A 23,318-nucleotide genomic window follows, 5' to 3' on the forward strand; every position below is an offset into this window, starting at 1 on the left:
CTATCTCGGGGATTAATTTGCAAAATTGTTAAAGTATTAGGGTTTTCTCGTGGATGAGTATAGTTGAATTTTGAAGTTTTATGGTAGAAAATGAAAGGTTTTTGTTAGATAAAAAAAACTTTTGTAAAGAGAATTTTGATGAAATTATGATTTAGGGACTAAATTGAAAAGATAAAAAATTTATGGAAAAATTCTAAATTTTTTGAAAAATATGGGTTGCTATTGATATTTATGAAAATCGGTTAGGCTTGAAATAAGGATTAAATTGTATGAATTTCATTTTCCAAGCCTAGGGACTAAATCGTAATTAATTAAAAGTATAGGGCAAAATAGTAATTTTGACAAAGATGTGTATTGGGTAGACCTAGTACAGAATTAGATCAAGGCAAAGAAAAAGTGTCAGATTAGTAGCCTTCGTATCTACATATACTTATCGAGGTAAGTTCGTGTAACTAAATTGTATATTTGTATGTGTGTGAAATGTGTAATTCCCATGTAAAATACTGATCACATATCCAACAAGTACCGAGCCTCATTTGAACCTTAGAAATTTGATGGATACAAATGATATGTCATTAAGGGTTCCCAATTGGTTGTTGTCCTGCATGTGTTGCGGATACACCACAACTCTCACGAGCTTCCCGTTATTTAGCTATTATGAACATCCCGATATTCGGCTCTCACTAGCTTCTCGATTTTTAGCTCGCAAGAGCTTCCCGTTATACAACTTATATGAGCTTCCATTATATGGCTCGGAAGAGCTTCCCGTTTACATGCTCGTATGAGCATTCCTGAATATGAATTGACGGATTACAGTTTTGTACACTTTGTGTGTACTTCCCGTGTGTCCAACGATATTTTAAATGGTTCAACGGGCACAGTTCTGTTACAAGATTATATGATAATGACATGAACTGTTACTGGAATTTATGTGAAATACATTAAAATGATCTTACATGATATAGTGAAACATGAAATGGGATGATACATGTATATAGAACTTGCTTGGTGGTTATGTTCACCCATGTTTACAGAATATTACATGAGAATCACATGGCTAACATGTTGAGGAAATGTGTATAGGCTTTTGGCCAAATTGGTTTGGATATGTTATGAATGCTTACCTTAAATGTGAATAAATGGTAAGTTAAATTCCATGTTATACGAACTTACTAAGCTTAAATGCTTACTCTGTTTTATTTTCCCTATTTTATAGTAACTCGGAAGCTCGTTTTGGTTGAAAGCTGGTCAGAGTTGATTCACACTATTCATCATCCTTTTTGGTACTTATAGTAAACTAATTTTGGTTATAATGGCATGTATAGGTTAATTTGGCCAATGTTGGCATAAAATTATCTTGTTGAGACTAGCCATTAGAGTGGCTTGAGTTTGATATATTTTGACATGTATATAAATGGCCTTATCATGATTGATGTGTGTTTGATATGGTTGAATGATGAACAATTTATTGGCATATTGAATATTGGTTTGAGATAGTATATGTGTATTTGGTCAATTTCGTAAGTATGAATACTTGGATATATATGGTGATATGTTATGTATAAAACTTGTTTTTGGCTTGATTTGAATGCCTTGTTATGGTTTGATATTGTGCTAAAGTGTTGTGTTAGTTTTATGATAAATGGGGCGAGTAATGTGGCTTGGAAATAGCCTATTTTTGTCTACATGGGCAGAGACACGGGCTTGTTTCTCAACCGTGTGTGACACACCGCTAGGTGACACAGCCGTGTGTCCCTTGTATCTTTTAAATTGCGCAGGTCAGTATGCTCAACACGGCCTAGCACACGGGCGTATGACTTGGCTGTGTGACCCAATTCAGAGAGTTACACAGGTCTGGACACGGGGTGGGACACGGCCATGTGTCCTTATTTCGAATGCCCATATGTCCTGAGACACGACCATGTCTCTTGACCGTGTGAGATACACGGCCTGGCCATACGGGAGTGTGTCCCCTGCAACTTTGAAAAATTTTAATGTTTTCTAAAAAATCCTTTGAGTACCCGATTTAGTCCCGACTATTTCCAATGTGTATTTTAAGCCTCGAGGGATCATATAAGGGACAATATGGTTGATTTTGATTGGTTTCTGATATGAATGCTATATGATATGAAATGTATGTTATTTAAATCTATAAATTCTAGTAATGCTCCATAACCTTGTTCCGACGATGGATACGGGTTAGGGATGTTACACATACGGTCTAGTAAACCTCGAATTGAGCTTCTCTTTTCTACCGAAACGTAGAACATTTTTCCAAGGTGAAACTTTTAGAAAGACCTTGTTACCAACCACAAATTCAATATCTTTTCTTTTCAGATCGGCATAAGAATTTTGCCTATCAAACGCAGCTTTTAAGAAATCTCAAATAGCCCTGACTTTATCTTCGGTTTCTCGCATTAATTAGATTCCTCTCAACTTTTTCTCACTCAAATCCACCAAACATAGAGGAGTTTGACATTTACGCCCATATAAAGCTTCGTAAGGTGTCATTTTGATGCTTGATTAATAGTTATTATTGTTTGCAAATTCATCCAATGGTAGGAATTTTTCCTAGCTTCCCTCGAATTCAATTACACAACAAAGCAACATATCTTCAAGTATTTGGATTACTCACTCCGATTAACCATCAGTCTAAGGGTGAAATGTTGTGCTCAAATTCAATCTAGTGCCCAAAGCTTCATGCAATTTATCCCAAAATCTAGAGGTAAACCTTAAATCTCGATCTAAAATGATAGATAATTGCACACCATGCAACCTTACAATCTCATAGATATATAATTCGGCCAATTTCTCAAGTGAATTGTCAACTCTCACTGAAATAAAATGAGCAGACTTTGTCAACTTGTCAACTATCACCCAAATTGAATTTTTTTTCTTCAGAAATAAAAGTAACCCTTTTACAAAATCCATAGTGACTTACTCCCATTTTTATTCAAGAATCATTATAGGTTGCAAAAATCCTAAAGGAACCTGATGTTCTACCTTAACCTACTGGCATACCAAACACTTAGCCACGTATTTGATTATCTCCCTTTTATACCCAGACAACAATACAACGGTTTCAAATCATTTACATTTTGTTTCCACTTGGATGCATTGTATTGGTGTTGTTATGAGCCTCATGGAGAATATCTCTCTTCAACTTAGGATCATTCAACATACACAATCTATTACGAAAGTATTAACTCTCGTTGCCACTTATGTTAAATTCACTAGTTTGCTCCTTTTTTTGCAAGTTCCTGTTTAACTTCCAATTTTCTATCACCTTTTTTCAATTCCCAAATTATTTGGAGCAATACGATTTTAGCCCTCAATTCTGCCAAAATGGTTCTATTTTTCTCCAAAGTCAAATGTGCATTCATTGCTTTCAAAGCGAATAGGGATTTTCAACTCAGAGCGTCAACCACAGCATTAGCTTTTCTCGGATGATAATCAATAATCAGATCATAATCTTTAAGCAGTTCAAGTCACCTGCATTGTCTCAAATTTAGTTCTTTTTATGTCAGCAAATATTTTAGACTTTTATGATCAGTGAAAATGTGACATTTTTCACCGTAAAGTTAGTGCCTCCAAATCTTCAAAACAAAAACTACAACTGTGAGTTCCAAGTCGTGAGTAGGGTAATTTTTCTCGTGCGACTTAAGCTGTAGGGAAGCATAAACAATCACTTTCCCCTATTGCATTAATATGTACCCTAAACTATTGAGGACGCATCACTGAATACCACAAATTCATTTCCAGAGTCTTGCTGGGTTAAAATCGGAGCTTAAGTTAACATAGTTTTCAAATTTTCAAAACTCCACTAGCACTTTTCAGACCATTCAAAAGCAACATCATGTTTGGTTCAATGGAATAGCTATTCCGTTACATGTGAATTCGGTGCACTACAATGAAGCTATAGTTTGGTTCAAGGATTCACTATGTAGCCAAATGGTTGATTCCTCTTTTATTCCATAAACACCCATAATACTCATTCAACAGCTCCCCCGAGAATGGCTATTACGGGCAAACACTAAATAGCCCCCAAAATATTATTCCTCAAATGTCCTTGGCAAATAATGTAAGAGACCATGAACAAAATGTAAAAATCAAAATTAAATTAACAAAAATGACAACAATACACATGCCAAACCAAGACAATACATCAAGAATCCAAGTAAAGAAACAGGAAGAGAAATTAAAGTTAGAGAGAATAGGCAAATATCATCAACATATGAAAAAGCCAAAGTATTTAGCTGGCAGTTTAATTAAAAAAGGGTCAAAGGTGCATTTTTTTGTAGATCTTCACTTTTTATAGAGCTTTTAGAAAAATCTAATAATAAACATAAAAAGAGGATATTTAGAGGAAACTACAGACGACATTTGGTGTAAATCTGGGTTAGGGAGACAGTGGCAGCAAGCGGAGCACGATGGTAGAGGTGGTCGAAATCTTAACTTAAAGTTGGTTTTTTTTTTCATTTCATGAAGAACATGAATGGAAAAGAAGAAAGATTTTGGAAAGGGAGAATGCGAGAAAGAAAATGAGAAAAGAGAAATTTTATATTTATAAGGAGAGAGAAAAATAAATTTATATGTTTTTAAATATGGCATAGTGTAATATAATTTAATTATATATGACATAACATAAAATTATATATTTTATTTATTAAATCAATATTTTATACTTAAATAATATTAATTATGTTTGAATAATATAATTCATATGAAAGTATAATTTTTATTTATAATTTATAAAATTATGAATTTTTAATAAAATATTTTATTAATTTACTTTAAAATTTAATATACAATTATTTTAAATTTATTTAATTATAAATAATAATATAAATAAATTTATTTAATTATAAAGGGCATATTCGTCATTCGAGTTTTTTTGCCTGTTACATATCTATTCCTCTCAACCAAACGCATGAATTTTATTACAATAATCACTCCATTCCATCCAATCAAACCATTATTATGCCTATTCAATTCCATTACAGCCCTTTTCTATTCCAGTGAACCAAACATGCCGTAAAATTCTTCTGTAGCAATCTAGTCACTGATGGGATATCATCGAGAACCCTTTTATGAATCGTCGATAATATCCTACTAAACCCAGGAAGCTTCTTGCCTTTGTCACATTTTTGGGAGCTTCCAATTTAAAATGGCTAAGATTTTGCTAGGATCAACCCGAATACCTTCAGCTGATATCACGTGCCCCATAAATCTCACTTCTCGGAGCCAAAATTTGCATTTTCTAAACTTAGAATATAATTGTTTTTCTCGCAAAATCTATAATACAGCTCTCAAATTCCAATCATGATCTTTTTCATTCTTCGAATAAATTATAATATCATCAATAAACTCAACGAAAAATTGGCGGGGGCATTTGTAAGCCCAAACGGCATTACCAAGAACTCATAATGTCTATATCGGGATCAAAAAGTAGTTTTCGGCACATCAGAATCTTTAACTCTGAGCTGGTAATATCCCAATCGAAGATCAATCTTGGAAAACAAGCTTTCTCCTTTGAGTTGGTCGAACAAATTATTAATTCGAGGAAGCGAATACTTGTTCTTTATTGTTACCTTATTTAATTGCCAGTAATCGATGCACAATCTTAGAGTTTTGTCATTTTTCTTCACAAACAATATCGGAGCTCCCCATAGGCAACACGCTCAGTCAAATAAGTCATCGATCCAGAAGTTCTTACAACTGAGCTTTCAACTCTTTTTTGTTGGAGCCATTCTATACGGCACAATAGATATTGACGTAGTTTCAAGGGCTACGTCGATAGCAAATTAAACTTCTCTTTTAGGCGGCAAGCCCTGTAACTTCTTGAGAAATACATCTGGGAATTCTCAAACTGTGGGAACTTGATCTAATTCGAATCCCAGCATTCAAGTATCTAGAATATGGGCTAGATATGTTTTGCACCCTTTTTTGATCAATTCCTAAGCTAACATTGTTGAAATTATATTGGTTGAACATTCAGATCGACCAGCTTCGACATTTATCATTTTACCATTCATGGACTTAAGCAAGATTCCTTTCCGCTTAAAGTTTACCACAACATCACGATGAGTCAAACAATCTATACCGAGAATTACATTGAACTCATCAAACAACAACATAATCAGATTGGCCAAAAATTCACGACCCTGGATTATCAATGGGTAATTCTTACAAATTTTATTGACATTGACACTCTGGCCTAACAGGCTGGTCACTCGAACATCAAACTCTACCATATTTAGTAGTATATTTCTCTTCATTACTAATGAAGTGAAAATATATGAATGAATCGACCCAGGGTTAACCAATGCATGCATACATATATTAAATAAAGAAAATGTACCAACAATAACATCAAGAGTAGTAACCTCCTCTCTGGCCCAGATTGCATAAGCACTAATAAGCGCAGGAGCCTTAGATCTCAAGGACGTATCCCTAATTCCTCCATGTTTACCACTAAAACTACCACAAGTTCTTGGTTTTCTACCTTTGTGTGGGGCGATTATCAGCTTCATAGCCAGACCACCATTAGCGACTGCCTTTCTCGGCTAGTCTCTCATGAAATGTTCTATGGTGTCACATCTGAAATAGGATTCCTTTCTCAGCCTACACATCCCAAATGACCTAACCTGATCTTCTGGTCCAAGCTACAGGATGTCACATTCGTTACTAGAGCAACTATGATCAATTATATTCAATTTCAATTCATTAAACATTTAAATATGAGTAATACATGCATATAATATGATATGTAATCATTTACGAGTCCTATACGAGCTTACAAAAGCTCTTTTTCTAACTGAAGGTCAAACTAGGACCAAATTATATAGTTTTTAGAATATCAGGTCAACGTCGCTATTTCGAGGGTTCCTCGTTGTAACACCCTATACCCGGTCCGGTCACCTGACCCGAGCTATAGAATATTACAAGTATAAACCCTTAACATCGATCACAATTTAATAATAGATAATTAAATAATGCATTTGAAATCATTTCTATGCAATTCAATCAAATCGAGGCCTAATTCGAGTTTATTGAACATTTAAAACAATTCGGGAACAATTTTAGATTGAATTGAAACTTTTACAAAATTTTGAGTAAAAAGTGAAAACAGGGGTCACATGGCCGTGTGGTCAGGCCATGTGGTATAGCTCATCCCGTGTGGCTCTAAAACATGGTTGTGTGGCCAAGTCGTGTAACAATTTGTGCCCGTTTAACTCACGCTCACATAACCATTTCACCAGGTCGTGTAACTCACTGTGACCATGTGGACAAACCTGTACCAAAATAAAAAAGACCATATGACCGTGTCATGCAACCGTGTGGCAGACCGTGTCACAAACTGTGTGTACCCAAAATTCCTTCGAACTCAAGCGAGACCACCTACAATTTCATGAACTCCAAGCCAAGCATTTACCATCTCATAAACCTATTCAAAATATACTAAAACATGCCAAAATATATCTATTCACGTGTAACCTATGTGTCTAACCAATATGCCACAATTGACACCACAATTCAAATATGAGACACCAACCATTAAACTCATTCAAAAATTGACCAACATCATCTCATTTCCATGTATCAAATAGGTTCCAAGTATGTAATACATCAAAGTTATTTATGTTCTCATTCACAAACAAAAACACCAAAACATGATCATTAACTTGCATCATAACATCCTATATACATGCCACAAATAACCAGCTAACAAACTTGAAAATTCTACCGAATCGAGTGACGGTAGGTGCGAGCTTCTCATTGATCCAATCAACACGTTCCAAACGTCCAAAACCTATAGAAAGATAGTACCATGGGTAAGTATATAAAACATTTAGTAAGCTCGTACAATATAAACATTCACTTACCTCAAATTCTTATCACATATAAATTCATTATGAATTACAAGTAAACCTATCAAAATTCAAACCACTTCATCAATATAGATACAAAGCTTTAAGCTGAACCATTTGATCAAACATAAACATATTCATTTTCAAATAATACCAACTTTGCTCTCATAATCCAAACACGTTATTCACTTAGCAAAACTCAAATGGTACATCTCTAGGACTTTAATAGCAATCCTTCTCAATGAAATTTCATTAAAGACCTCAATAAACAGGTGAAAACAATAGTATCTAGTAACCCGTTAGGGTCAAACCTACATGATATATTGCCTAGCCAAGGCTTAATATTCTTGTATTCTCGAGTCTGCAACAGATACAGGAACACAAAACCTAATTCCGTATTCTCAAGTCCGCAACATATGCAGGAGCTTGGAACCTAATTCTATATTCTCGAGTCTACAACATATGTAGGAGCTCGAAACCTATTCCTGTAATCTCGAGTCTGCAACATATGAATGAGCTTAGAACCTGGGCAAACTCATAAACCTGTATACGAGCATTTACTAATTTCATTGGGATATATCTCGAGTTATAACATAATTCCAATCCAACAACATCCAATATTAACGATCTTAATATATTAGATAAACATAAATGAATGGATTCATAATGTATGAGCTTACCTATCAAAATGGTAACAATTCAACTATCAGGGACTAGTCGGTAATTTTTCATTTTCATCATACATACTCTGATCACTGAGATTCTTGATCAATTTGCAAGAACAAGCTTGCTGTAAGGTAGGTTTTTCTTTCCCCTTTAGAAATGGCTTAATTTTATGAAAAAGATGAAGTAAATGGAAAAAAATGTTTGTTTTAACTTTTGTTTCTTTATTTTAATAAGTAAAATACATATATTAATATTTTAGTTTTAATTAACATATTTTATAACATAAATATTCATCAAAATCATCCACCAATATCAAATTTTGGTCAAATCTATAATTTAATCCTTGACTTTATAATAATTGACCCTTTCAACACCTAAAATTCAATAGAGATAGACTTTTACGATTTAGTCCTTTTTTCCTTAACTAGCTATCTAAATATCAAAATTACCAAACCAAAATTTAATACAACACTTAATTAATTCTGAAAATATTAAATAATTAATATTTATAGACACACACGCCAGAATCGTGGTCCTGAAACCACTATTTTCAATACCACTGAAAACAAGCTATTACACTCGTCGCGACACAACTCACTGACTAGGTCTCTTCATGATTTAAGGGGACAATGTCGCTATGTGACCGTCTATTTGCCAAGGGTCTGAAATGGTACCAACTTGCAATTACCTAAACACACTAAAACTCATTTCCATTCATAATTTCAGCCAAATACAAACCTCTAATAAGTTCAATTCTAAACAATAGTACCTTATATATATATATATGCATTACATTCATTTCATCATTTTAATCCATACACACAATCAACTTCATAATGTTAACCATTTAAACTACTTGGCATAAGGACGTATATATGCATTCCATATAAGCTAAAAGCATATCAACAATCCATGCATTACCAAATATGTGACAAACTCATTTGCACAATCCAAACATTTAACCATTTCCAAAATATCAATTCCAACATATCACATATTCTACCAAAAACTGCCTCAACCTAGGTACATTTCATATATTTAACCAAAGCGGGACTATACAAACATTGTTGAGTCAAGGATCTTTAGCTGGATGCTAAAATTACTTCTCATAACCTCAAGATTTACTTGTACCTATGCACAGAGAAAACAAACCATACGCTGAGTGATAAAGCTCAATGGTATTTCCATGATTCAAGTAAATATGGAACATGTTTCAATTAATGTCATACATTCAATTCAAATTATGATATCAACCAAGTCATATACAATTCATGTTAATTCTCACCCAACATATCAACTTGTATATGCCACAAAGTGTACCAATTATGTCATATGAATCAACCATACGTTACTTCAATTAACCAAGCTAAATGAACATATCATACTATCATACTAAAATCAATAATGTTTGCATTTCTATACAAATCTCAACATTTGATAATATTCGTATTTCATTTCTGAATTGAATTAATTAATTCGTTATCTTTCCAAATCTGCCATTAGGCTCATTTAACCGGTTCGCATGGTCTTTCACATGCTATCGATAGCCATATATCACATATATGTACCTGTAGTACAATTTCACAACATTAATTCAATTCAACCATCATTTAACCAATTCACAATTTATATCCCTTATTAACTTGACTCAGACTCGAACGAATACACAAATTCGAACCAACCCACCAATTTGGAAACCAGTGCCTCATCAGAACGTCCGATGTAGCACCCCTAACTCGTATCCTTCTCCAGAATAGGGTTATAGAGCATTACTGGAGTTTACAAATTAATTTTCAGACATTTTATTTCATCAAGCATTCATATTTATAACCAATCAAAATCAAAACATTTATGAGCTAACATAAACCAATTTAACTTATACAATTCATTATAATCAGAATCAAATCATCCAAAATTACCAATAGAACCAATGGATAATGTGATATATCTCCAACAAGCTTCCAACCCAATCGAGCTTCCGATAATCATTTCAAAACATCTAATAATTATACCTATTACCAATAATAATTCAATTCCAACAATAAAACACACATATATATAATATTAATTACCAAATAGCATTCACTTCTATTAAAATTATACAAAATATAGTTCATACGAACTTACCGGCTAAATTGCGTAAATAGCAAAATTCGTGGACATTTTGGAAAATTTTATTTTCTCGAATTTCCAACCAATCTTGATCTAAATTAATATTTCATTCAATTTAATAATTTAAATAATAAAACAATTCATTTCATGCAATTTGGTAACTTTTGACATTTTACAAATTTACCCTTAAAGTTTTACATTTGTTCAATTTAGTCCCTGAACCTAAAACATGTAAATTGGTCATTTTTAATGAAAACTCATGCTAGTTGAATAATCATATATTTTCATCCTCCTCCTCTCCATTCCACATCCTTAATGTATATAACATGCTTATATGTAACATTATCTATAATTTCACCATTTATTTATATATTCATTCAAAGTTGTCCACTTGAGTCATAGTCACTAAATTATTTACATCTTGAGCTACAGAACTCCAAATTGAGATCCGTTAATTTTCTTTGAAACTAGACTCACATATATCCTTACCATAAAATTTTTAGAATTTTTAGTTTAGCCAATAAGTACAGTTTATTCTTTAAAGTCACCTCTTTTCTGCTATCTGACATTTCCAAGCCTTCTTCACTAAAACTTAATTATCTCCTTGCAAAAAATTCAGATCATATCCCTGTTTATTTCTATTGAAAATAGACTCTTTAATAATTTTAAACATATGAATTATAACCCATAATTATTTTTTATAATTTTTATTATTTTCCAAATTCAGAAAAGGGGAACCCAAAATCATTCGACCTTGTCTCGCAAAATCTATTATATCTCATGATTTACAATTCCATTACTTACACCATTTCTTTTATGAGAAACTAGACTCAGTAAGATTTAATTCCATATTTTTTCTTCCTCTAATTTCATTTCCACAATTTATGGTGATTTTTCAAAGTTAACCTATTACTGCTGTCCAAAATTGTTTTAGTGCAAAATGTTAATTACTAAGTTTATAACTTCCATATTCCCTTTCTCTATAATATTTCCCATCACTTTCACTTATTTCTCCTCATTAATATATCAAGAACATAATACTTTATATAAGAAAACTCTACTATAACATCTTTTCCATGCTATTTCAATAATATCAAACTTAAAAATATATTGAAATCTCAATGTTCTTACCCTGTCCTATTGATTTCAATCATTAACTTAATTTTCGCTCTCCTCCAGCTTCGATTTCTTGAATCCAACTTGATATTATAGCTCCCCATAGTCTCCTTGTTACCTTTATCTCTTGATGGATATGGAAATTCTTTTGATTTCTAGGTGAAAATGGTAAGTTTTTGGAGGAAGGACCAAATTATAAAGAAAGCAAAACTTTCCTTCTTTCTCTCTTCTCCTCACGTTCGATGCATGGAAGATGATGGGTTGGTTGCTTTTCATCTTTCTTTCCACATATATATATACTAAATAAATTAATAATAAAATAATAAAATATCATTTAAAAATCAAATTAAAATATTAATAAACTAATATTTATTTAATTAATTAATCTAAAATATCACCAACATCATCATTGCCTTCTAGATTTCTCTCTCTTCTAATTGACCATTTTGCCCTTTATGTTCTTTTAAAATTCCATCCTTGAGTCATCACTTAATTTGGTAAATTTACGATTTAGTCCCTCAAAATTCTTCACCTTTTCAATTTGGTCCTAATTCATCCATTTTCCTTGATTTCTAGATTATTCTACCCTTAAAATATTTGCACTATTGGTCCTTCAAATTTTTCATATTTACACTTTAACCCCTTAAATTTTGAGTATTTACTCTTGGGCCACAAAACTTTTCTCACTTTTGCGATTTAATCCTTTCCTGAATTAATATGTCATAATATACTTCTCAATGTTGACATAACTCAAAATTACCCTTTTTATCACTTTATTTCCTTATTTTACTATATCAGGAATATTATCTTACTTTCTTACTGTAGTAATTTTTTTTTGGGTATTACATCTGAAGTATATAGATCGTGTCCGACACTCATCAGTATAATCGAAGTAAAAGTTGTGCCCAACACTCATCGAAACGTCTGAAGGAAAATGCACTCAGTGCTCATCGACATATAGTTGAAGTAACCCAACTCAATCTATCCTACAGCATGCCAACTATATCCGACTCTGTCCAAACAGTTAATAGAGTAACAAATTTTTCAATTTCATTATATAGTTCAATTAATACTTGATCATACTCAATTCATCATCATTTCATCATATAATATAACATGTTTCAATCACCTCAATACCATATTATGCAAAATATCATGAATATGCAATACTTAAATTGATCCTGAATCATAGAAATACAAACTGAAATCTCACGTCACTCCTCGTCAGCTCTCGCTTTTCCTTTCCCTCTCGACAGCTCGACGTTGTCTTTAGCTATGAATAATAATTCAACAATTACACACTATCAAATTTCATCCAATTCGCATTCAAATACAAAACCAGACATATCTTGTAATTTATTCAAATTAGTCTCTAAACTCAGGCCAAGCATAACTTTTGGTATAGAGCTTCGAATTAATATTTGATTTCACATTTACTCATTAGGGACCTTCTACTTTCTATTCCTACCATAATTTCATAATATTTTTTTCATTTTATTCAATTTGGTCCCTAATGTAACAAAGCTAACAATCAAGCTTGTTAAGCTTTACAATTTAGTCCTTTTCATAATCTAAGCTTAATTTCTATCAATTTCACACCAAATTCATCTAATCCTCAACAATGGAAACTTATAAAAATTTCACCAATTGAACACATTGATATATGGGCTAGCTAAATCAAGCTCCCATGATTCAATTTCCATAAAAATCAAAGAAAAATTGCTAGGGACTTGCTTGAAATAAGTGGCCGAATATGAAAATAGTTTTGAAGCTTTCAAACTTGGTTGTTTAATAGTGGACGGTGGGTAAAAGATGAAGATGATGACTTTTTTTATTATCTTTTCCCACTTATTTCACTTATATAGTTAGATTAACTTACAATTAAACGTAATTAAACCTTAATCACCAATTAACTAAATATAATGTCATCCGCCATCATCATCCACTATTACTTATTTAGAATTGGTCTATTAACCATTTTAGTCCCTTGGATAATTGCTATTTAAGTCCCCAAGCCTTATCCTAATTAAAATCTATAGCGATTGAACTTTTATAATTTAGTTTATGAGTCTTAATTAATCACTTTTTGGTTAAATTACTTAAATAAATTTCAATATATTTTAATACTAGCTCCGTAAATATTCCTATTTAATATTTACAGACTCGATTTACGAAAATGATATCCCAAAACCGTATTTTCCGACACCACTGAAAACCGGATCATTACAAAAATTCCTAGGAAATATCTATTTGAACCTTTATCCCTATCAGATTCCTAATTAAACATCTAAAATTTGAGCAATCCAAGCTCTCTCATAAGGTCATCAAATTAACGTTAGCTTAAGGTCACCATACCTCATCTCATCATCACTATAATAGCATGAATTATAAACATCATAGCACATCCATTACAGACAATATATATATACAAAGCTTATAAACATTTACAAGGGTCCTTGATTCATAACATTAGATTATTTACATACCAACCATATCTAAAATAGTACCTAAAACATATAACCAAAGGTATTACATCAAAAGGAGGATGCGACGCAGTCAGGTTGATATAGCTCTCCTGGATGGCCTCTTATCGTAATTAGAATGTTAACCTACGAGCAGAAATAAACAATCCACGTGCTGAACTTTCCTAAAATACTCAATGGTGCTCGCATTATTTTTAATATTGCTTTATTTCTTAAAATGAACATAAACGTGATGAACAAATAACATGATGGTCAATTAAGGTTTAATTCTTTTAACCAAGTGCAATTAGCCATAATTCCTATTTCAACAAGGCTTCATAGTATCAATCTATACTTTAAGCACAACTTGTAACCATTATATTATGGGTAAAACACTTTGTTTAATTCTTTACGATACTTTTTTATGGTTAAAACATGGTTTTTAGGCTATTAACAACCTCTTGAGAATAATTTAAAACCTTTTTTACGATTATGTCAATTATACTTTAGTTTTAGCTCTTATGAAATATTCGTTAATTTTATATTTCGATTTCACCATTAATAGACACCAGTGAACTTCAAGCTGGATAGGCAAATAACGGTCCTACCAAACTCTTTTTTTAATACATAGATAATACCTGTAGTAAGGCTGGGGACATCAACACCAGTGGTAGCTATAATTTTTTTTTTTTAATTTGTTGCTCAACAATGGATAAATTTGTGGCTGGATTTTGCCGATCAAACCCATTCATAAAAATCGACTTCCATATACCTCGCATTGCTTCAGCAGAAAAGTATCTGATGATGACCGCTAGAGTTGCTGGAAGGAAATCAACAAGATTTAGGCTGTGTTATCCAATGCTTCTCTGATGAGATTTTTTATTAAAAAGTATTTTTCCCTAAAAAGCAATAAAGCATGGGCATCAGTGTAGAAAATTTTTTAACTTATTTTAAGTACTTTTTCACAGATGAAAAAACAGAATTTTTTAGCTTTTTTTCAGCCTAAAAGTGTTTTTAGTTGATATTTTACATTTATAACCTTACTATTTCTTCTTCCAAATAGACATTAGAATTAATTAAAAACAATACAACTATGTTAAAAGCATTAATTAAAAATAAAAATAAGTTTTAAAATAATAAAATTGTGTCAATATCTAATTATAAATATTTAATTATTATATTTAAATATTTAAATATAGTTTATATATTCTAATTAAATTTAATAAATAATTAATATTAATTACTTAGAAATATTTAAAATTAGTATTATATATTAAAATATTAACAATAAGTTATAATAAATTATTTTTTATATTTTTGCTAAAATATCATAATATTAACTAATTTGAACATTATTTAAATACATATTTGTTACTTTATAATATCATATCTAAAATGAGCATTTTATTTCTCCAAAGCACTTTTTGACAGCAATATCAAACACTCAAATTTTTCAAAAGCACTTCTCAAAAGCACTTCTCAAAAGCACTTTTTCACATCACTTTTCAAAAGTATTGCCAAACTAGCCCTTAGTTCAAAAAATTACTTTTGAAAAAGTATTAAAGTTTTTACAAAATTCAACAAATTTGTAATTAGAACTAAATTGAAACATTTTGCAAATCTTGAAGGCTAAATTTATTATTTTTAGAATTATTATTAAAATGATAAATTTTATAAACATTGAAGATAAAATTTGTTGAATTTTTAGATTTAAGATCAAATTGATAGAATGTAAAAATATTGGAGGACTAAATTTGTTATTGGGTCAATTAAAAGCTCACATTAGACTTCTATTATTGAGTTAATGATAGTTAACATAAAAGTGACTAAAATATTTAATTTCAAAAGTTAATTTACTAAAATAAAAATAAAATTAATAGTTAAAAGGCGAAAATAAAACCAATTGCGTAGTTAGATTATTATTCTTATAATTTTTTTAACTAGCATTTTTATATTAACCTAATATAAAAGTGATCTCTCAAAAAGTATTTATCTAGAATTTAAAATTTTGATAGCTTAAGTTTATGACAACACAACAATGTCTTTTAAGATTTTGTTTAGGTTATTTTAAATATTCAGTTAGCCATAGGATAGATGGCGGTGGCACATGTAAACTATTAAAGAAAGGCGGTTTCAAATCATCTTTGGGTTAATTTAATTAATTGTCCCTATAGTATTAGTTGGATTTTAAATCAATCCTAAACTTCAAAATATTTTAATTCATTTCTTAAAGTATTAGTTTTGTACCAATCATGTCATTATGTCAGCTTGGCAATTAATTTGAACGTTGAATGCTAGTTTGAATCGATAAAAGCATATTTAAAATACGTGCAATAAATTATAAATACGTGTATATTTATCACATAAATTTGTTGGATATAAAAATCGATGGTATCAAAAATTTTAGGAGGTCATCTTTTTAATTTTAAAACATCAAATTCAAGTTAATGCGATAGTTACACACATGTTTACAATTTAATTCACATATTTTAAATATGCTCCACATCAAATTTGAACTAGCATTAACATCTAAACTAATGACAAGGCTAATAGAAAGACATATTCGATATGATATTGATATTTTAATATTCAACTTGAGTAATTTGAAGTTTAAGATATGAGCCCATCCACATACACACGATCACATTATTATAATATTTTTATACATTAACAATTTAATTTATGTAGATTTTGGCATGTTGATTTATATATATCATGTTAATTTTTGCATATTTGTTACAGTGACTCAATTTAAATGTGACTCAATCTAATTTAGCTTTGTCGAGCGACAAAGCACGAAACACCAGAAATAAGCAGGTGCCTGATATTGTTGTAGTCTTGGGCGTTGTATAAGATGTCATTTTTGGCATCAATTAGTCACCAAACACATATCTTTCCACTTATAAATAGGTAATAAAATTTAAATTTACATCAATAATTTTGCTTTTTATGAAAATGTGTTTTAACAAGTTTAATTTTTTTTAGATGCTATACTTGTCCAAGTATCAGGAAGTCCTACACCCTTGTGATTTACCGACAGATGATTGAGGTACACGCTGAGGAGGGGGTAATTTTTCCTAATATTCATGTCATGTAATTACTTTATTTATGTTATTTGACTCATGTTACTATAACCATGTTATTAATTGTGCAATTCATGTGGATGTCATATTCCATTCTAGACATTCCGGCTGTTATTCCCCCGTCAGCTCACATCCACTCACATGTGTGGTGCATTAACACATCGTGTTGAATTTCTCAACAGTCGAGTAGTACAACGAGGATTGAGTTATACAACGGTCCGGGTGCAAACAATATGTTTTAGATGTTTCACAGAATTTTGACAATGTCTACTGAATTAACAAAATAGGAAAAGAATCAAAGAATTAGGCATTAGAGCATTAATAATATCTTGCATTGTGGAACGTCCAGATAGAGTAGAGACCTCAGATGGATTTCGATTTACGGCCCTCGGTCAAGTACCAACGTTGGTACGTCGAGAATAGAAAATTGTATTTATTTGGTAGCCAATTGATGGTAGTCCCTCCATACATGCACTGGCGAGGGCACCAACAATGTCAATGAGATCATCTACCTCTTGCATCCCAACCCGAGCCCAAGTCAAGCAATCTTATACACAATCTCTCAGTATTTCTTATCATCCAGATTTGGGGGTAGATAATAATCTTCTAGAGTCGTCATGCTATACATATCACTCAGAGATTTCCAGTTCTAGTTCTGATCATCAGCAACTAAGATCATTAATGATGTTTGATATATTTAGCCCATTACCACTTTAGTACTCCACCCTTCTCGGAAAAATCTTTGGGGCATACGATTTTTCGAGCTTGTTAAATACACCTCAAGGTTCGCCGATGGATGCTTTAAATGAAGGTTTGGGTAAGAAGAATAATGATAGTCGTGAACACCCTCAATGCCAATGTTGGGCACCACAATAGTTTACCTCACAAACAAATCTATCAAACTATCAATTTTAGCATGTGTAACATTATTATTGCATTATTTTATAATTGTAATTCAAAATTTAAAGTTGCTATAATAAATAGTTTAGACATTTTCTCAATTTTTCAATATAATATTTATTGAAGTGCAATCTTTTTGTTTTATACTTGAACATGTTTAAGCAATATCAAAATTCAATCATAATCAAATTAAATTTTAATAAAACTAAAAGCATACATAAATTCTACGTAAAATGAAATATTATTCCAATTGATAACAACATTTTATATACATTTGAACATGGAGTACATAAGTTCATATTCCACTCGATCGTTACGATTGTCTAGGATGATAGGTTCGATGCGGACATTTCCCCCGATTATGACCAACTATTCTGCACAGACTGTAACGTTTAGGGTTAGTTTTCTCCCTCAAGTCTATTTCACCATGAATCTTGGTGACACGCGAGCGACATATAGGCTTCCTACGTAACCCCATGTCTGAGACCAACTCAAAATTCAGCGGAGGCACTTCCCATGTTGACACATCATGCAAGGTGGGGAACTCGTTTCCCCAAATATGCAATGTGTGTTCTAGAGTGTACATCTTATCTATATATTTTTCAACATTGATCAAGACGTGAGTAAAAGCTGCAACGACATGCAAACATGGGTACCAAAGTGTCTGAAACTTTCCGCAGTAGTATTGCCTATTTCAGAGATCAACTCCGTAGGAACTAGGTGAGATATCGGGTTGACGGTCAATGAACTCTATAACTCGAAAAGTTTCTAACAGTTGAGAATATAATTCTACATGCATCGACCTCACTTTTTGGGCATTCGCATCCATTGCCATATTGACCTCCTTGACAAACACATGTCCTGCCTGTAGAACGTAGCTGAGAAAATGGATGAAATTGACAGATGTCGTGTTCGCTTCAAGGCGGAGTTAATAACCTTTGTAAGGTTGGTAGTCATATGATCATATCGAGATCCGTTATCGAAACTTTGAGCCCATTGTTACGACTTCATGGTACCCAACCACTCTCGAAAAGGACTATTCATTTCACCATGCATATCAGCCTCAAGACTGGCCAGCCTTTGTTTGAAACAGTATTGTTCTAGCTCATATGCTGCATATGTATTTTGAAAAGTCAAATTACCTTTTTTATTTAATTTGTGGAAGTATTAAATATTTAAAAAATATGTTGAAATCTAAATTTACCCATGGTCACCACTTGTTTGTGCCATTCTGCATTTTTATAGTCTCGGTGGAAGTTAGTGCTAATATGGTGGCTACAGTAAATGGATCTCCACGGAACACCGAAACACCTAATCACGATAATTAGTCCTTTCGATCTATTAGATATGATGCATATATTGTTTTCTTTAACAACATATATCCGGAAGTTCTTCAGGAAGAATTTTCACGATTTCATGTTCTCCGACTCCACAATAGCAAATGCTATTGGTAACAAGTTTTGATTCCCGTCTTGTGCAGCCCCAACAAGGAGGATCTACCTATATTTTCCGTATAACCAAGTGCCATCAACTTGCACAAACGACTTGTAGTGGGGAAAAACTTACAAACATGGATCGAATGTCTAGAACATCCAATGAAAAATTCTTCTTCCCGATTGTAGCTGGCCATTCGGGCCGTAATAAGGTCATGTCTACAACTCAATGATAGTTCCTGACACGTACTCCTGTATAGCGGTTATCTACCTCTGAAGCTCATTATACGCATCCCAATTTTCGTACAACTGCTCCATGGCCATCTATTTAGCTATCCATGCTTTCCGGTATGACACTCGATACTGGAATCGTTCTTGCATTTTGACAATTAGTATCAATACATGAATGGTCAGTATGTCATTCACCATTGGCATGATGCAGTTGCAGATAGTTTTCGCATCAAGTTTGGGATGATCTTACGTCATACATGCAGAAGTTCTTTCTCTTCACTATATGAATTGTTCTGTTTACAGGATGAAGATTCATTTATGATATGTATAAGGTGATTGTTGTGCATTTTAATTTCCTAACTATGAGTAGTTGATATTTAAGTTTGTGATAATCACACTAGATCTTTCTTTATACTAGTTTTGGTGGTGATGGCATTTCTTAATAAGCAGAGAATATTTCTAAAGTTTAGGTTTTAGCTTCGGTGACATTTTCAAGAATTAACCTTGAAGCTTTGTTTTAGCTACTAGTTAGTTCTCCTGCAATTTCTTAGAGTTTTCTTGATGATGGATTGAAAAAGATACGAAACATTGCAAAATTTGTTTATTCTCAAATGTTCGCCTCTATTCTGTTCTTTGCAAGTGATGACTGCTGCGTTGTGTTTAATGTTTGTATCTTAAGACTGATCATTAGGATAGCATGGCTCTGAATGGAATTGAGGCTGGTTATTTTGAGCTATAGATCTAGTTGCCTTATTTACTCTTCTTTCAACAGTGTGCGGAGAGGTTACCTGCTCGGATGACTAGTTAGATCAGATAGCTTTCTTGATTTTTACTTAAACAACATTGTGAAGTTGATTGTTCTGGCAATTATCATCTTTGAAATCGACGGCAAGGATTTACATTAGTTAAAAAATCAAACCTATTTGTCATTCACCATTTGAGTCTTGCATCATTTTTGATCTTTCCTTTTTTTTATTTTTTAGTTTTTATCTGTATTGATTTTTGGGCAGCTATAATAGAAACTCCTCTTTTTTTTTTCCTGGCAGGGATTAGGACCATATTCAACCAGCATAAAAAAAGTTGAAAAGGAGATCAAGGAGATGGCAAAGAAAGTAAACGATTTATGTGGTATGTGTTTCTACTTTTTCTAGTGCTTATGTTTACGAATCCATTTGCTGGCTTTATTTTTCTGTTTTCACTTATTATTTGGAGTTAGACATAGGATTGTGTTTAGGCATATATTTTGGCTTTTTTTTATGTTTTTCTTTACAGCGTCTTGAATGCAATAAGATACATTTTTGTGTACTATATGCATCTTTGCCCGAAAAGAAAAAAAAAATGGGGGTCTATAAATGTTTACATTTCCATGTAATAATCTGCGCAAACGGTTAATGTAGATCAAGCGTAAGCTAGCTGCCTCGGAAATATACAACCTTCTTGCTCTAAATTCCATAATTTGCAGTATCTAACCAGTTTTGAATTGGAAATGCTTCCCTAATGCCATTGGCACATTTGTACAATCTCTCAACCTTTCGTTCTGCTTTCTCTCTATAGCATTAGGTGTTATTGTCACACTAAGCTATTTCTTAATGAATAGCTTGTTTAAAGATTTTGGCTTCCTCCCTTCCAGTTGTAAATATTATTTCTTAATTGTTGCTTTAGGTACTGAGGTATCTTATTTCAAATGCAAGATGGTGGCTGGAGGAGTATAAGTTTGATGGGTACAGATTTGATGGTGTGACTTCAATGATGTACAAGATTTTCTTGATTAAGTAAATGTATTATATATTTTATTACCAAGATTTACTTGATTAAGAAAATGCATTGTATGTTTTATTATCTTGCATATGTATTATTTATTTTAGTTTTGATTCTAAATTTTATTTTTACTTAAGAGTTCTAACTTTTGGATTTTAATTGTGTTATTAATTTATTATTTTAAATTCTAAATTTAAATTCATTAATATTTAGTTTTAAAGTTAAAATTTTCGTAGAAAATTTCATTTAAATAATATTTTTTATTTATCCTTAAAACATAATATAATATTTATCATAGAAATAAATATTATTTAAAAAAATATTTTTTTTAAAGATATGTTTTTAGCGGCATTTGTGTGAAAAGCGCCGCTAAAGGTCTTGATCTATAGCGGCGTTTGTGGAGAAAGCGCCGCTAAAGTCTTGAGCTATAGCGGCGTTTGTGTCGAAAGCGCCGCTAAAGGTATTGATCTATAGCGGCGTTTGTGTGAAAAGCGCCGCTAAAGGTATTGATTTATAGCGGCGTTTGTGGAAAAATCGCCGCTAAAGGTCCTGATCTATAGCGGCGTTTGTGGAAAAAGTGCAGCTAAAGATCATGATCTATAAACGCCGCAAACGTTTGCGGCGATTGCAACAGTGGCGTTTTTTGCGGCGCTTTTAAAAACGCCGCTAAAGGCATAAAAAACGCCGCTAAAAATCTGTTTTGGTGTAGTGAATCTTCAACCGACTCCACATCAGCTAACTTAACAAACAACTGAATTGGTTCAGTGTTGACACTCCTAGTCGGGCAATAAAGTGCGACCATTGTTTCCTTGTCTTCATCGTTTTCAAGTTTCATCTCGGTAAATCTAATGCGATTTGACGAAACTGGGAATTTGTAGAATAGTTTCAAGATCATTCTCCAACTACGTCTAGCAATTTTTGGACTAATCATTTCTTTCATATCATCAACTAACACATTTCTATTAAATCTCATTGCTATTTGTTAACGAGATTTAAATATGCAAGCAACTGTTATTCCCTAAATTACTCCATCGAAATAAACATATACGAAGAATTGATTATCCACATTCAATACAAAATCTGTAAAAATAATTAAAAATAATTAAATTTCTCAATAATTATTTTAAAAAATAAGATTCTACTGTAAAAAAATATAATAAAATAAATTAATTACTGTACAAACCTTACAAATCTTTCTTTCTTTTCTTCTTTATTTTCTCCTCTTCTACAAACAATTTTTTTCCCTTTCTTCTTATCGATTAACTGCTACAACACTTCAAGAAAACACAAAAACTTGGGATATATATAGGGGTTCGATGCTGCTTGACATTCCCCTCCAACACTAACTTGTATGATGCCCCTACTTTACCCTGTATATGTGTGATATACCAGTGTCGCCATATAGGGTGGCACCACTAATAAAATATTATTTTTTATAACTTATTATGACCTAATGATGGGGGACAAAAAAATAGATGGTGCCGCCACCTTGTCAGGCACCACCTCTAATTAGTGTTCATAACGTACCATTTTAGTAAATAATCTGATGATGTACCATTTTAATTATTTTTTTGTATTATTTAAAAAACCTAAAATATAAAATCTCCTATTTAAATATCTTTAACTCTTCACAACAATTTATTTATTTTTAAAGTAATAATTTTTTTAAATTTCAATAATATTTTT

Source organism: Gossypium raimondii, chromosome 7 (assembly GCF_025698545.1).
Source record: "Gossypium raimondii isolate GPD5lz chromosome 7, ASM2569854v1, whole genome shotgun sequence".
Lineage (NCBI taxonomy): Eukaryota > Viridiplantae > Streptophyta > Magnoliopsida > Malvales > Malvaceae > Gossypium > Gossypium raimondii.